General features: G+C 38.3%; 1 pseudogene; it reads left to right on the forward strand.

Moving 5' to 3' along the window:
- Positions 1-16553: 16553 nt before the first annotated feature.
- On the forward strand, positions 16554-17020 carry LOC141491406 (succinate dehydrogenase [ubiquinone] cytochrome b small subunit, mitochondrial pseudogene; annotated as a pseudogene).
- Positions 17021-17969: the final 949 nt, after the last annotated feature.

The raw sequence follows: 17969 nt of genomic DNA on the forward strand, positions 1-17969 counted from the left end.
GCAAATACCCTTCGACTTTCAAAAGAGTTCCCATCTGTCTTCCCTCCACACAATCCACACATCAAAAGCAGAACACAAAGACTGAGGGAAAGACCCCCACCCAGGTAAACTGGAGAAGCCCTACTGGACACTAAGTACAAGCTGATGGGGGAGAGGAAAAATCATAAATGTGTTTTCCTTTCTGCTCACTAGTGAAAACAAATGTATTTTCAAATGACCCATTTCTTTTCTTTTTAAAAAAAAAACCTCTGCTTCAGGGTTTAATGATGTACCTATAAGGACTCCTCCCCTGCCTGCCTGCCTCTTCCTAGAATTACAGACTTCATCTCTCTGGAGGCTTAGCCCATTTTTAGGTATCCCTTGAACAGCTTCATAGAACTATGAATGGCTCTTTTTTGATCAACTATGCCAAGGGCCCTGAGGAGTCAAGCTATAATTCTGTCCACAATTAGCTTGTTATACAAAAGACAAAGTGGAATTTTTTTTTAGATTGAGCAACAAGACCAATTAAGACTACAGGTAGCACTCACTCATTCATTCAACATATTTTAAACACCTTTTAGGTGGCAATAGCTAATAAAAATAGCTACCATTTATATAGATAGATATAATTTTATATATAGTATTTTATAAACACTGTCTCATTTGATTCTCAAAAAAACTCTGGGAGACAGGTGCTATTATTATTATTATTATTATTATTATCCACATTTTACATATGAGGAAACTGAGGCAAAGGTTAAGTGATTTGCCAAAGATCACATGGCTAAGGGAACCAGGGCTAGATTTGAATTCAGGTCTTCCTGACTGCAGGTGCACCTAGCTAGCTGTCACCCTACTGGTGTACCAAGCCATATGGCAAAAAAGGTATAATGTTTCCATAAGGTCCTATGGATTAGGAGAGATTTAAGATGGCAACACAGGTAAATATAACCAATCTACTATGTGAATGAACTAAACAGCTGGGGAGACAAAATAATGAAGGACATGATGATCTCAAAGGCATGACACTCTGTCAGGTGAGAAGACATATACATGAAGAAATAGGTGTGAAACATTCACAAAATGTATATACAAGGTGGATTTGAAGAGCTCATATGAACTAGCAGCTGTGAACAGGCCCAGGAAAGGTCTCATGTAGAAGGTGACACAGAAACTGAGTTTAGAAGCTGAAATAGAGGGACAAGCTGGAGGGGAAGGCTTCTGAGGGTAGGAAAGAATGGACTATTCACTAACACCAAAAGGGGAATTAGAATTCCATGAATGGGGAGCTAGCCCCCCAAAAGGCAGTTAAGCCTTGAAAGTAGACTTCATGAGGGGAAGGTGAAATAAATCTTTAATTTTAGGTGGAAGCAATGTCACAAAAATGTTTAAAAGAAGAGTTTACATTTCCTTTCAGAGGTAATAGGGAGCCCTGTGGTGTTATATGCATAGAGAACTGGGCCTGCAGTCAGGAAAACTTGAATTCAAATCCAACCTCAGACACTTCCTAGCTGTGTAACCTTGAGCAAGTCATTTAACCCCATTTATCTCAGTTTCCTCATCTGTAAAATAAGCTGGAGAAGGAAATGGCAAACCACTCCAATATCTTTGCCATGAAAACCCCTAAAGGGATCATGGAAAGTCAGACCTGACTGAAACAACAATAAAGAGTTTATTGAGTGACAGGGGGAGGAGGAGGAGAGAGGATTAACATGGTCAGGCTTTAGGAATATCACTTGAGCAACTTTGTGGAAGATGGGTTGAAGAATGAATATCAGTTAAGGGGATTTCTGAACCAATAATACACGATATTGTATGATAAGAACATTAGAGAGGTACAAAATAAAATCTGAGAGCCAATGAGGAAGGTCATTATTGAGCATTAGGAGAAAAGTTTCTAGGAGGTGGCACCTCAAAGATGAGTAAGGACTGCAGCAAGCAGAAAAAAAGAGGAGGCATTCCAGGGATCGAGAACAGTATGGAGTTTGGAGAACACAGTGTATGTTGAAGGGCAGAGAAGAAAGTAATTTTCCTGAAATATAGAACCTATAAAGAGAGGGATATAAAATAAAGTTGGAAAGATAGGGAGTGCCATACTATGAAGGTTATAGAACTAGGGTCTAGGTTGTCTGACTTCAAATATTGGGCTGTTTCCACGACCCCATGCTATTCTCTTTACAGTCAGGAAATTCTTCCTCAATCTTCCTATGACTCCTCCTGCTATAATTTAATTACAGTCATTACAATAAGACAAGGACTTGGCTCTCAGCTCCCTGGTATGACCTTGATACAAAGGAACACAATAAGTTGATCTTTTAGCTAGAAATTAAAATTTATTTGTTCATCTCTCATTTTCTTTCCTTCTCCCTCTCTGTTTTTCCAACAACATAAAAAACCCAAGGGTTTCTGAAATCCCTTCACCAAGGGTAACTGGCAAGGTTTATTTTAGATATAGGAGCCATTCTTCTGACCAAGTTTGGCCCTAAACAGAGACAGACAACTGCTCGTGAACTGTGATATGAAGGACACTAACTAGTCCCTCTGTCCCCAAGATACCTCTCCCCATAGGTCTGTCCCAAAGATCCCCACCTTTAGCATCCCTCCATTTTGTGATCTCACTGATCTCAAAGAAAAGGAAACTGTTAGCCATTCATCCTTTCATTCATTCAATAAACATTAAGGCAAATATTAGTTACTCATCCCTTCATCCATTCAATAATCATGAATGAAGTATACATATGAGGCACTCAAACCTTATATTTATGTGAGGTTTATGTAATCAAAAACCTGGACTTGAGATTATTAGACATGGGTTTAAGTCTTAGTTTTCCACCTTAGGTGGTGCAGTGGATAGGGCACCAGGCCTGGAGTCAGAAGAGCTGAATTCAAATCTAGCCTTAGATATTTGACATTTGCTAGCTGTGTGACCTTGGTCAAGTCACTTAACGATGATTATCTCACATCCAGGACCATCTCCAGTTATCCTGATTCATGTCTGGTCACTGAACTCCAGTGTCTCTGGAGGAGAAAGTAAAGCTGGTGACTTAGCTTAGCATCTCCTCACTCAAATCTAATTCACATATTTATCATGGCATCACCTCTGTGACTTCCTAATTAGGACTAAAGGCAAAAATCATCATCATCATCCCCACTTTAATAGCTGCACATAGTCTTTAACAAGTCCTTTTGCATAATACTTTCCAGTCCACATTTCTGGGAACATTTAATCATTAAAAAAAAACTATCCTGTGAAATTGGTCATGATCCCCATTTTCCAGATAAGGAAATAGAGACAGATCTGGTCTTGAGATTCTGGTTCCAAATCTACTTCTCTATCCTAGGAGCCCAGCTGCCTCTCAGAGAACAATGCTTCCTTTGAATGGAAATCTTTAAGCCCTGGGATAAAAGTGAAAAGAAAACAGTATTTTTCACTAAGAATTGTCAATTGCTTTTCTCCTATCTTAGAATTAGCTTCCTAAAGGAAGCTTTTTCTATTTTCCAGTGCCCTCTGTGTCCTTAAATTATCCTGGATTTACTTATCTTTTCCTATGTTGTATTTCCAAGGAGAAGGGCTATTTTTCATTTTTGTCTCTGTATCTCCTATGAATATTAAGAATAGCAGAGGACAGGTAGGTGATGAAGTGGATAGAGTTCTGACCCTAAAATCAGCAGAACCTGAGTTCAAATCTAAACTCAGAAACTTATTAGAACTTCAGTTCAAAGCTAGACTCAGAAACTTACTAGTGACCCTAGGCAAGTCACTTGGACCCAATTGCTTCAAAAATAAAAAATAATAGTAATAATAGCTGACATTTATCATAGGGCTTGAAGTTTGCAAAGCACCTTATATACAATTTCTCATATGAGCTTCATAATAGCCATGAGGTAAATGTTAGTATTATACCCATTTTATAGATCATAGACTCAAAACTGAATGGGGATAGGGAAAAGTTAGGTGGTGCAATGAATAGAGCATCACCCAGGAGACAGGAGGACCTGAGCTCATAATCCAGTCTCAGACACTTATGAGCTAGTTGACCTGGGCAAGTTACCTAACCTCTATTCCTATGGGACTCTAAGGGTTGACCTCTCTGGTAAATCCTTAGCTGTAAAATCAGATTCCTTCCAGGCATTCCCAGTTCCAAAGTCAAGTGCTATACTCACTATACATGCTGCCTCTCCATGTATAGCACAATGCATGGAATAGACATTTGTAAAATGATAGCTGTTATGACAATCCTTTCCCATGCTTCTGTCTTCGTTCTATTGATCATCTTTCATTTAACCTGTCTATATTATTTTTGTTCATTATTATTTCTTTGTTGTCTCTCCCATTTGATACAAGCTTCTTGAGAGCAGGAACTAAGAATATATATATATATATATATATATTATATATATATATATATATGTATATATATATATATGTATGTATATATATATATATATATATATATATATCAGGTGTTTAATAAATATTAGTTGACTAACCAAATTTTCTTTCCAGAGTGGCTTTAACCAGAGAGACCCCCCACCACCAATCATCCCAGAGCCAATGCTCAAGTATGAGCTTTAGAATGATTTCTCCCAGTTAAGGAAAAGGAATGATGAGCAGCTCCTGAGAGTTACATAAGAACATTGGGCTGATCTCACCTCAAAGTGAGATTAAACCATGATAAGAGGGCACAAAAGAAAAGGATATAGGATTTCCAGGAGCTAAATCATACACTGTATATTCTCAATCGATTATTTATATTTTGTTCTTTTTCTCTGATAGGAGCCAGAAAAGCTTGCCTGGGTGGTTATGTTTAAGATTTTTCTCCTCCCATGCAAGCAAATTTGTCTTTATTCAATGACATGAAAACTGATACATGTCAAAGTCAATGTAGGGGAGACCCTTATAGGATCTACAATGGATGTCCAACTAGTGAAAGGTTCTAGTGGTAGAATCAATGATTAAATTTTTTAGATATATTAAATTTTTTAGATATATTGTTGGTAGATATGAGCTGAATCTGGAGTCAGGAAGACCCTGAGTTCAAAATCTGCCTCAAACACTTAACTGCTTTTTTGGCCTCAGTTTCTTCATCTGTAAAATGAAAGTAGTATGTCATTGGTATAAGCCAATCCTGGGTGGGGAAATTCCCTTCATGAGGTGGAGTAATGAAAATATATTTGAAATATTTAGTCTTAAAAAGTTGCCTGGAGCCTTGAAATTTCAATGACTCACCAGTCAGGATGTGTCAACACTGAAGACAGTTCTCTATCCATAGCACCTGCTGCTATTTCATCACTAAAATGGGTATAATAATGGTATTTGTACACAGAGTTACAAGGAGAAGGGGCATATAAAAAAGGCTTTGGGAATCTCAAAGTATTATAGACATGGTAGTAATCATGGTGATAATGATGGTGACAAAATGAATCCTATCTCTCAGCAATGAGAGATAGAAAATTAAGATATGGTACCTATCTTCACCAACAGGAATACATATTCTCTTTATGTACATTTTTATATATGTTTATATAGTATAAATATGTATGAATATATTGTGTATGGGTATATATGTATAATATATATATATATATGGAGGGAGAGAGAGAGAGAGAGAGAATTTTCAGTTTTTTCCCATTAGAATGAAAGCTCCTTGAGGTCAGGGGCTATTTCACTTTTATCTTTCTATTTCAAGTGTCTGACACAGAGGGTGAATTTAAGAAATGTTTGTGGATTGATTACTAGATGGAGCTCACATTTCAGGAGGGAGGAAAGAAGGGTCATATTTGCATATTGCTTCCTAGAAAGACCAACCTAGATATTCAGTCCTGAAGGTAATAAAGATCCTTTCGTTTGGTTTCTCTGAAGGAAAGCTACTCAACAGGAAACAGTCAGGGATGCCTCCTCCCTTCTCTCCTCTCTCTTTCTGGAAATGACTTTAAAAAAGATGCATTACCATTGGAGTTGAGACAGCAACCCAAGGACCATAGGGTCTTTCCATCTGACTTGAAGATGAAATCTCCTAGGTATGGTATCTTCTTTTGATATAATGTGAGCTCCTGGAAAGCAGGAACTGTCTTATTTTTGTCCCCAATGTGGAACATGCTATTGTGCACATATTAACTCTATAAAAATGTTTCATTCATTATTCAATCTCTTTCCCTTTCCCTGTCTCTATTTCTTTATCTGTTTCTGTCTCTCTGTCTCTGACCCTTTATGTCCTACCTTCCTCTGTCTGCCTGTCTCAATCTCTGTCTCTCTTGTCTCTGTCTATGCATCTGGTCTGAATCTGTGTATCTCTCTCTCTCTCTCTCTCTCTCTCTCTCTCTCTCTCTCTCTCTGTCTCTCACCTTGTCTCTGTCTGTCTCTCTGAATCTCTGTCTCTATCTCTGTCTCTGTTTCCTTATCTTTCTCTGTCTTAACCTCTGTCTCTGTCTCTAACTCTCTGTCTCTGTCTCTCTGTCTCTGTCTGTCTGTCTCTCTCTCTCTCTGAATCTCTATCTCTGTCTCTGTCTCTCTGTTTCCTTATCGTTCTCTGTCTTAACCTCTGTCTCTGTCTCTGATTCCACTCTCTGTCTGTCTGTCTCTGTGTCTCTGAATCTGTCTCTTTCTATTTGTTCTTCCTGTCTCTGTTGACCCCTTGTCAATATCTCTCTGAATCTGCCTCTTTTTCTCTCTCTCCTTGACATTGCCTCTCTGTCTTGCTCTCTCTCTATCTGTCTGTCTCTCTGTCTCTCTGTCTCTCTGTCTCTGGCTCGTACCCTTGGAAGTCTCAGGACAAAGCCCAGGGGAGAAGCTGTCTCTCAGAACAAGGCCAATATCAGCAAACACTGGGGAACGTGCGACTCTGCTGTAGTTGAGAACACGGCGGGTTCGGTGAGGGCCGGGGTGCGCCAACACGTGCTAAGAGCTCCCTTGATTATAACTTCTTGGGTGACAGCTTGAGAACAGAGGGAGAAGAAAGAAGCGAGGAGGGAGCAAGAGGGGTGGGGGTGGGGTTCAATGTGTTCTCTGACTCAGCAGGAACTGCTTTGGGAAGACAAGGTTTGGAGCAGTCTGTTTTGTTTTTATCGGAAGAGACAGAGACAGAGAGCGAGAAGGGGAGAGAGACAGAGACAGAGAGAGATAGGATGGGGAAAGAGAGGTAGAGACAGGGAGGTGAGAAAAGGAAGAGAAGTAGAGGGAAGGAGGGAGGGAGACAGAGAGAGACAGGCAGGAGGACCTGAATTCAAATACCTCAGACACTTAATGATTGCCTAGTTGTGTGGCCTTGAACAAGTCATTTAACCCCATTGCCTTGCAAAACAAAAGCAGACAGAAGAGGGAGAGAGGGAGAGAGATAGAAAAGTGGAAGAAGGGCAGAGAAAGAGAGGCAGAGAGAGGCAGGATGGGGAAAGAGACAGCAAAGAGAGAAAAGGAAGCGTAGAAGAAGGAGGGAGAGAGACAGAGACAGAGGAGGGAGAGAGGGAGAGATAGAGAGAGAAGGGAGGGGGCAGAAAGAGATAGAAACAGTCAAGGTAGAGACAGGGAAAGGAGGGAGGGGACAGAGAAAGAAGGGAAAGGAGAAGAGACAAAGAACGAAAGAGGAGGGAGAAGGGTAGAGAGAGAAAGAGACAGAGGCAAAGTCAGAGACAGAAGTGGAGACACAGACAGAGATAGAGAGAGAGAGAGAGAGAGGGAAAAAAACCCTCATGGAAAATATAAATGGAACAAAGACTTGAAAGTCTTCCCATAATGGTTATTGATGTAGCTATTAAATCCTGGGATTTTTCTTGATTCCATTATGTAAGATAGATATGCTTATACACATAGTGTCTGTGAGTGACTGTGAGCTACTGTGCCTGTGTGTGTGTGTGTGTGTGTGTGTGTGTGTATAGATGTGCACACACTGTTTCCCCTTCTCCTCTGTCTGCTAATTATTCATCATAACACATCTCCTCTTACTAACGTGATCTCAAATGACAATGTTTCCCATCCTGTAAGTGCTCACAAACAGTGTTGGTTGTAGAAAAAGCTCATAATACTGTCATTACCTCTCTGCCTCTGTTATCTTTAACACTGATTATGTTAACAAAGGAAGATGTCTCTGGAGGGGAGGGGGTGCATGAGGGCACCTCAGCATACTTCAGATAAATTATAGCCTAGATGGTTTCTATTGTCAGCTGTGGGCAGAAACAAAGTGAGATTCGGGAACTACTGAGTTGGAATGCTCCTGCAGTCTGGCTACAAGAGGAAAAAAGAGATACCACATTCCAATTAATTCATTACTTAATTTTTTTTTAATCAACTCTTTTTTCCTTCAAGAAAACAGGCTCATCTATTTGGAAGAACTAGAACCTTAGGCAAGTAGGCTCAAAGATATAAAAGTAAAAAAGGACCTCAGAAGCTAACCATTCCAACAACTTCATTGTACAGATAAGGAAACTGAGTCCAAAAAGATTTTTTCTTAATTCTAGAACTATGAGGAAGCTCAGAAACTAATTATTCCAAACTCCTCTTTTTTTCTTTAAAAAAATTCAATAGGGGTAGCTAGGTGGCACAGTGGATAGAGCACCAGCCTTGGAGTCAGGAGTACCTGCGTTCAAATCCGACCTCAGACACTTAATAATTATTTAGCTGTGTGGCCTTGGGCAAGCCACTTAACCCCATTGCCTTGAAAAATCTAAATTTAAAAAAAAAAACAAAAAATTCAATGGTATTAATTTTAAAATATAACAAATAATAAAATATTTAATTATAATATGATAAATATATAACTTTTCAGTATGCCATGTACCCTCCCATATCCCTCACTGTGGAATATCTGTCTGTCTGTCTATATGCATGTATATGGGAAAGCTAGATATAGCATAAGGCCTGAAGTCAGGAAGACCTGAGTTCAAATGTGACCTCAGACACGGACTAGGTGTGTGACCCTGGACAGTTTCCTCATTTGTAAAATCTGGAGCAGAAAATGACAAGCCACTACAATATCTTTGCCAAGATAACTCCAAGTGAGGCCAAAACTGAACAATATATGTGTATGTGTAAGCTAGATGGAAAATAATTAGGCAAAGAGAGAAAGTACTAGCAGCTGGGGTGGGAGAGGAGGGTAAGGGGATAGGAAAAAACTTCAAGTAGAAGGTGAAGACAGAAGCAAATGAACATAGTAGCAGAATGTTCAATAAACTCTAAGATCCCAAAGACTGAGGTAAGGATTTAATATGTGACAAAAAAAAACTTCCTGGGAAAATGGGAAAGGAGCTTGGAAGAAATTAAAGATATATCAACAGCTTATACCATATTCAAAAATAAATTTCAAATATATTTATTTCAGATATAAAAATGCAAATCACAAACAAATTAGAGGAACAAAGAAGGAAACACCTTTCACAATAATGGACAGGAAAAGAGTTCATGACAAAATAAGGAACAGGGATGATCGCAAGAAAAAAAATTATTTTAATTATGGAAAATAAAAAGACTTTTATACAAACAAAATCAGTGCAGTTAAAATTAGAAAAGAGGGAATTAATGAGAAAAAAATCCTTAAGAACTAATTCAATTGCATAAAAAAAAGCCATTCACCAATAGATCAAAAGTAACTTCCAAAGGAAGAAATTTATATTATCAATATCCACATGAAACATTGATCTAAATTACTAAAAATTAAAGAAAAAAATTAAATTCTCATGCTCATCAGACTGCCAAACAAAGAGACAAAGGGTCTTTGAAGCATTTTTAAGTGCACAGAAGGAAGGCCAGAAGGAAACACAGACAAGCAGGAAAGTTTTAAAAATTACATGTTGAATTTATTATATGCTTAAAAAGGAAAGGCATACTGTACATAAAAAAATTCACCATGTCATTTCAATCCTCTTTCTCTGTTCCGCTTTGTACATGGAAATGTTCTTTTTATTTGACATTTGTTAAATGCAGAAAAAAATAAAAGATTTAAGGAAATGAAGAGGTCTGTCTCTGAAGTTTCCTAACCTCTTCTCTCCAACACTGGGATTCTCCCTTCTCCACATCCCTAGAAACTAAGCATGCTCCTCTTTGATATCATTAAGGTATCACTCTATAGTCTAGGCCTTTCTCACCCTCCTCTTTCCCCTTCAAGATTTCTGTCTCTTCTGTTTTTAACTTTCGCCTTAGGGCCTTGCTCCCTGTTCTGAAATTATTCAAGAACCTCCATGTTAACATCCATATGTATAAATATATATATATATATATATATATGTCTTAACCTTTGCAAATAAGATATTTTTGTTTTGACATCTGTTTTCTACAGAGCTATTACTTAACTCAAAGTGATTTAGGGGACAGAGTATCACTTGATTATAGGAGAGGTATGAGTTTGAATCCCATCTCTTTCATTTACTAATTATAAACCCAAGATAAACTATTTAATATCTATATGTAAAGTGAGGAGACTTTGAGAAGTAGCAGAGAGTACAAAAGTCTTGTATATAGGATTGGATATGATTGAACAATGGAACAACAAAAAAATGGAGAGAATGGTACTTTCACTATGTCCTCAAAGGAAAAACCTTAAAGTTCTATAGAAATAAGATACATTATTTCCATGGATCTTATATATGCCACAGAGAGTCAGCATAGTATGATGGGAAGAGGACTAGTCTTAGAGTCAAGAAGTTCTGAGTTCAAGTCTCAACTCTGACATGTCCATAGTATCCATTTGTCTCTGTTCTGTTTCTCTCTCTCTCTCTCTCTCTCTCTCTCTCTCTCTCTCTCTCTCTCTCTCTCGTCTCTCTTATTCTGTCTCTATCTCTGTTTCTTTCTGTCTGTTCTATATCTGTCTGTTTGTCTGTATCTATCTATCTATCTATCTATCTATCTATCTATTGATCTATCTTTTTCTCTCCCCACTGCCCCATTCCAATTGATTCTCTAAAGCTATAAACTAGCTTCTGCTCTGACTTGGTAGAGGGAGTTTTCAGATAAGAAAATACCTCAAATTGATGAAATCACAGGTCTGAACCAAAACAAAATCAAAACCAAAAAAAAAAAAAAAAAAAAAGAAAATCTCATACAATATATATCAGAGTGGGTTGAGGAAATCCCAGGCCCCAGTCAATAATCCTGCTTCATCTAGGTTTATAGCTGGCCCTGGGAAACAGTGACTCCAAGGTTGAAGAGCCTAGGTTCAGATGCTACTTTTGATAATTATTGAGCTTCCTCATTTATAAAAAGAGGAGGATCAGCTTAGATGTCCCCTAAGTTCTAAATCTATGAGAGCAGATTGCAACAAAAACAATAACCATATCTATAAGGCACAGATTACAAAATGATTTCCTCACAACAACCTGTGGTGTGGATAGGTAGTCCTAGTATTATTCTCCTCATTTTTCCATTGGAAAGACCTGCTTAGGGGCAGCAGGATGGTATAATGGTTAGAGTACTAGACCAGGAGTCAGAAAGACTTAAGTTTGCATCTGACCTCAGCTGTGTGAACCTGGACAAGTCACTTATCCTCTATTTACCTCAGTTTTTTCAGCAATAAAATGGAATTAATTAAAGTAGATTTATTAGAGTGCTGGGCCTGGAGTCAGAAAGACTCGTCTTTCTGAATTTGTGAACCTGGACAAGTCATTTCGTCCTGCTTACCTAAGTTTGCTCCTCTGTAAAATGTGCTGGAGGAGAAAATGGCAAACTAATCCAGTTTCTTTGCCAAAAAATCTGCCACTGCAGTCACCAAGTTAGACTTGACTGAAAAACAAATTAACAATAAAAAAACATACCTACCTCACAAGATTGTTCAAAAGATCAAGTGAGATAATGATGACTGAAAAATAGCTCAACAATAACATAAAAATATCTACCTCACAAGATTGTTGCAAAGATTAATTGAGATAAAATATATTTTGTAAGATGTAAACTGCTACCTAAATAAATGGCAGTTATGATTATTATTAAGCAAGCTGAGGAGGGTTGGGAGTATGTTTACTTATTTCCATATTCCCATCCCATCCCCATCTCCCACAATGCTTACGACAGTATTCTATTATAGGGGTTCAGGAAATATGGTTGAAGTCTACACCTCTCTTCCAGGAGACTGTTAAGTCCCGGAGGGCAGACATTGCTTTCTTTTTGTCTGTGTAAGTCTAACTCCTAGCACAATGCCAGGCTTAAAAAATGCCTATTGGTGGAGCAGCTAGGTGGTGCAGTGGATAGAGCACCGGCCCTGGAGTCAGGGGTACCTGAGTTCAAATCTGACCTCAGATACTTAATAATTACCTAGCTATGTGACCTTGGGCAAGCCACTTAACCCCATTGCCTTGCAAAAACCTAAAAACAAAACAAAACAAAAAAATGCCTGTTGGGTTGGTTTTCATTCTTGCTCCCAATCTAATGTCCTATATAAGATATGTTTCAGGTCTCACTAATGAGAAGAGGGCAGAGATACAAGAGGAAGGAAGGTCACCTTTCCCCTGGGAAAGATAAGGAATGGAAAAAACTAATTGTCAACTGCAGTTACACCTTGAAATTATCCAAATTGTTATATCCAAGGTGAAAAAAGTCATTTCTGATTGCAAATTACAACCCCTGCCTCTTGTGAAAGATGGGAAGATAAGATGCTGGAACATGTTTGAGTACATCACTCAGTAGCACCTGAATAAGAAAGTAAATACAGAATCCCAAAATCTGAGAATGAGAAGGGAGGGACCTCAGAAGTTATATAAGCCAACCACTGCCTGAAACAAGAATCCAGGGTCCTACAGTGAGAACAACAATAGATTTGGAAACAGTGGCCAAGGGTTCAAATTCCAGTTTGGCCTCTAATTACCAAACTTGGGCACATCACTGAATCTCAGTTTTCTCCCTCAATAAGAGATTTGGAGTAGATAGTACAAGAAGTTCTTTCCAGATTTAAATCTATGATTTAATCAATCTCTGATTGACTGGGGCATCCAGTCTTTGTTTTAAGACTTCCCTAGAGAAGATACCCACTAGCTCCCAAAACAGTCCCATGCACTTTGGACTTATTCTAATTGTCGGGAAAAATTTTTCCCTATCTACAACCTAAATTTGCCACTCTGTAACTCCTACCCCATTTCTTGGAGTCCTGTTTATTCTGGACAAGCAGGATATATCTAATTCCTAAGACTCAAAATCCCTTCAAATAACTTGAACACAGTTATCATGTCCTTCTAAGCTAGCATGCAATAATTGCATCTATGAGGAGTTTCTAAAGAAGCTATAGGAGTCCTGAACTGTAAAATAAAGCAGAGCCCTAGAACAAGTTTTTAGAAGCAGTCTCTCCTCCCTTCTAGGTGGGACACTGGGCAGATCTGAATTCAAATCCTGCCTTAAAATACTTTATAATTCAGGAAAGTCACTTACCCTCTCTCAGTCTCAAAATCTTCGTCTATAAAAATGGAGATAATACTAGCATCTCCCTCCCAAGGTTTTTCTGAAGGTTTAATAATAGCAACCTCCAGGGGTCAGATATGAATCAGGAGACTGGAGATAGCCCTGAATGTGAGGCAATGAGTTAAGTGACTCATCCAAGAAAAGGAAGATATGAGACAAGCAGATACAAAAAGAAAGAGAGAAAGGGGAAAGAAGAGAGAAGGGAAAGCAAAATAATAGAGAAAAAGAGAAGCAAGGCAAAAAGAGACAGAGAGGGAGAAAAAAGAAAATACAAAATTGTTTATACATATAATACTTTGTTATATATCATATTTTTGCAAGGCAATTGGGATTAAGTGATTTGCCCATGACCACATAGCTATTATATACAGGTATAAATGTATTAAACACCTATTATGTCCCAGGAGGTGTGATGAATACCAAGATTTCAAAGAAAAGCCTTCCCCCAAAAAATTCCTTGCTCTCAAGGAGTTCATAGTCTAATGAGAAGACCCAACAAATAATTGTGTACAAAATAGAATAAATTTGGAGCTAATGTAATATAATAGTATTAGCAAGATTGGGAAAAGGCTTCTTGCAGAATATGGGACCTGGATCCCAAAGGACATAAGTCAGTAAAGCCAGGAGATAGAGATAGGAGAGAAAGAGAATTCCAGGCATGGGGAATGTGACAATGAAGGGAGATGCAAGTATTATGCATAGAATAGTAAGCAGTTCTTTGCTACTTAAATATAGGTGATCATTGTGACTTCATTCCCCATTCCTCCTTTCTTCCCTTAGATTGTAAACTCTTTATACTTAAATTTTCTCCACATTCTGTAATAGTTCTTCTCTATGTCCAGCAGCTGCTTAGAATGTTTATCTTTCATTGATTCATTTTGACAAACAGTAGTTTTATCATTGGACTAACTTTATTAACTACCTGTTTGACAGTTAACTGTTCGTGTTTTGAGTTTACATTTTCTACTTCAGTTATCTTTCATTATTTCACTATTCCCTTGGCTCTTTCCAGGGATCACACAATTCAAGACCTGGATAGAAATGTATATTCTGGATAGAAGAGTACAATTCCCTAGGTGGTGTTGGACTTAGGACTTCAGTTTCCTCCTCTGTTTAAAAAATCAAAGATGAGTTGGATCTCTTCTGGCTCTCAATCTATCATATACTGTGATCTCCGAGTTCCCTTTTAGCAGCTTGCTCCTATGATGATGACCAAATCAAGAATACAAGTCAATCCTACATACATTTATTAAGGGACTACAAAATGCAAGGTGGGTTAAGGGGGATGGGATATAAAACAAAACAAAAAAATGTACCATATGCAAAACAATACAAAATAACTTCAAAGGGGAAAAGGCAATAATAGCTAAGGCTTGGGAGGGACACAGAGGCATGCTGGTAGAGAACAACCAATTCTTTAAAAGCAGAACCCATTCTTAAGTTGAATAGGCATTATTCATATTTTTTCCATCACTTTCTTTTTTTCTGTTTTTTTAGGTTTTTGCGAGGCAAATGGGGTTAAGTGGCTTGCCCAAGGCCAAACACCTAGGTAATTATTAAGTGTCTGAGACCAGATCTGAACCCAGGTACTCCTGACTCCAGGGCCGGTGCTTTATCTACTGCACCACCTAGCCACCCCTCCATCACTTTCTTAAATCTCGACAAATATCCAAAACAGTACATCAAGGTCTGATTTGTAAGCACTGACCAAATTCTGAAGTGTAAATGCTCCCAATTAACATTTTAATTATCATCTTTCCTATATGAGTTGGCTCCAGCCCAATTCTACATGAGAATCCAGAAAGGTAGGAATCACTCTTAATCCCTGGAACGGTGCTTTAGAGACTATAGGGATTATAAGACATGGAGGTGAGAGTTGCTTACTTGTAGAAAGGCATGTTGAAGATGGAAGATGGAACATCTTGAATGAGTAACAGTTAATAGAACAGTTTAACGGAAAAAGAGAGTGTGATGGGAATGTGACTAATAAGAAATGAACTACTGGATTTCTTCAGAAATGTTTTGATGCTAGGGATGTCAACAATGTGTCCCTTCAGTCAGAATTTATACCTTGGCCCTCTCTTGGACCCAGCCCTTCTTTCTGACTGGAGTGAGGGGTCCTCCCCACTTGAGCTTCCATTTAAGGAAGCTTTATTTCCCACCTGGCTGCCCTCTTCTGGACATCTTCATCATGTCTCTATACTGGGTTCTTTTTTCTCCCCTCCCTCCTTTTTCAACTTCCTTTTTTTATGTTGTCTTTATCAATAGATTGCAAGCTCCTTGAGAACAGGCACTGTCTTTTGTCCTTCTTTGTATATCTATCACTTAGCACAGTGACTGCCATGTAATATGGACTTAAATATTTAATAAGAAACTTAACAAAGGGTTCTGATCATTTGCCTTACACTAAGGTTATTTGAACTTTTTTTCTTTAATAACTCTGAATTCATTTAGGCTAGGTACAGAGATTTCATGGAATAAGAAAGGAGATATGATCCTAGCATCCACTGGTTCAGATAATTCCTCCTTTATTCAATGCTTGATCATAAATTCTTCTCTTATCTATAGATCTGACAGATAAACTATTCCATGCTTTCCTAATTTGCTTATGATATTATCCTTTATGTCTAAATCATGCATCCATTTTGACCTTATCTTAATATACAGTGTGAGATGCTAGTCTACTAACTACTTACTTTTTAAAGCTTTCTATTTACTTCTCTGATGTACAGGATACATTTCAGCAGTAAAATTACATTTCCTTTTAGGGTTTTTTTTTTTTGCAAGGCAATGGGGTTAAGTGGCTTGCCCAAGGCCACACACCTAGGTAATTATTAACTGTCTGAGGTCAGATTTGAACTCAGGTCCTCCTGACTCCAGGGCTGGTACTCTATCCACTACGTCACCTAGTCACCCCAAAAAATGCAATTTTCTTGAAGAAAGAGACTTTTTTTCATTTTTGCCTTTGTATATCTAGTACTTGTGCAATACCTAATATACTGTAAGTCCTTAATAAATGTTTGCTCCATTGTTGGAAAAAATTTACATATAAAATAAATTATTTTGAAAAATAATTTTATAAAAAGAACCCAAAATAATTTCAAGAAGTTGACATGATGAACTGGAGGAAGCAGTAAATGCCTCAAGACTACAACTGAGCAGTACTTTGAAAAAAGTTAGGGATTGAACACATCAGGCAGGCATGGCATTGGTGTTGGCAGAAGCTGTGGCTCTCAGGCACTAGAATTTTCTTAGCTGTGGCCAAGGGGGCCTAGCTTCATTCCTGGGTGCCCATGTGGTCAGACCCACCTTCGTCTCCTCATCTCTGCCAGACCAATCTGCTCCCAGAGTACCGCACATCCACCTGTCAGCCACTGCATCTCTACACTGGACTAGTGAGAAAGTAGTCAGTGTCTTGCTGCAGGGCCTGATCCCAGCTGCCCATCTATGCCTGAGCTCTGTGATGGACTACTCACTGTTTTCAGTGCTCTTTCTTCATAGTCAATGGGGTTTTAGACAGGTTATTACTATGTTCATGATGACAAGTTGGTGAAAGGAGCTCATGCAAGTCTCTTGATGCTCTCAGCCACAACCTTTGCAGGACTCTGCTATTTCAGCTATCATGGTGTGGGCATCTGCAAAGCTGTTGCCATGCTGTGGAGCCTCTGACCTCCCTGAGAAAAGAAATGATTGTCCACCCAGTACCCTTGCTCCATCACGTTATTAATAAAAGAAAATGAGAGTAAAGTAGCAATGAACTCCACTGATGGTATTTACCCTGTTATTTCCATAATTGATCTCTATGAGGAATATAATCCAAGAAGGATTAGATTAAGGAAATTGTGAGTTAAATTTGCATTCTAAATCCTGATGAGCCATTAAGTTGTCTCAGGATCTCACTAGGTTTATATCTTGCTTATCCCTTGTAAATTGCCGCATTTCAATGTACTAATCTCTTAAGAATTCATTTATTCATCATCCTGCTGTAACTGAATTTGTCCAGTGACCTGGCCCCTCATATTACTTCTTGTTTGGGGAAATACTTGGCAAAAGAAGACATTTTGTTAATTCATATAATAAAAAATTTGCAAGAAAGGAAAAAAAAGTTAGGGATTACAGATGGGTAAGAGTGGGGTTGAGGAGAAAATGTGTTTCAGACATGAGAGGGGATACCTTTATACATGTGTAAAGATATGGAGGTGGGAAATGAAATATTATTCTTGAGGAAAATCAGCAGTCTAATTTGACTAAAATAGAGCATTGTGAAGAAAAATTGTTTTTCAGTCTTTTTTCAGGCATGTCTGACTCTTTATGACCTAATTTTGGTGTGGGCTTGGCAAGATACTAAAGTGGTTTGCCATTTCTTTCTCCAGATAATTTTATAGATGAGACAAAAAAGGTGAAGTGACTTGCCCAGGGTCATAGAGCTGAAGCTACATTTGAACTCAGGTCTTCATAACTCCAGGCCCAGGTTTCTATCCATTGCCCCACCTAACTATCCTGTGAAGATAAATAATTTGACTGAAAGATCTATTGAAAAACTGCAAACGTAAGGTCAGTAATATGTTGCCAGACCCATTCATCTTTGCCCACTAATTACAGTATAGGCATACGTGAT

Source organism: Macrotis lagotis, chromosome 1, assembly GCF_037893015.1.
Source record: "Macrotis lagotis isolate mMagLag1 chromosome 1, bilby.v1.9.chrom.fasta, whole genome shotgun sequence".
NCBI classification, from domain to species: domain Eukaryota; kingdom Metazoa; phylum Chordata; class Mammalia; order Peramelemorphia; family Peramelidae; genus Macrotis; species Macrotis lagotis.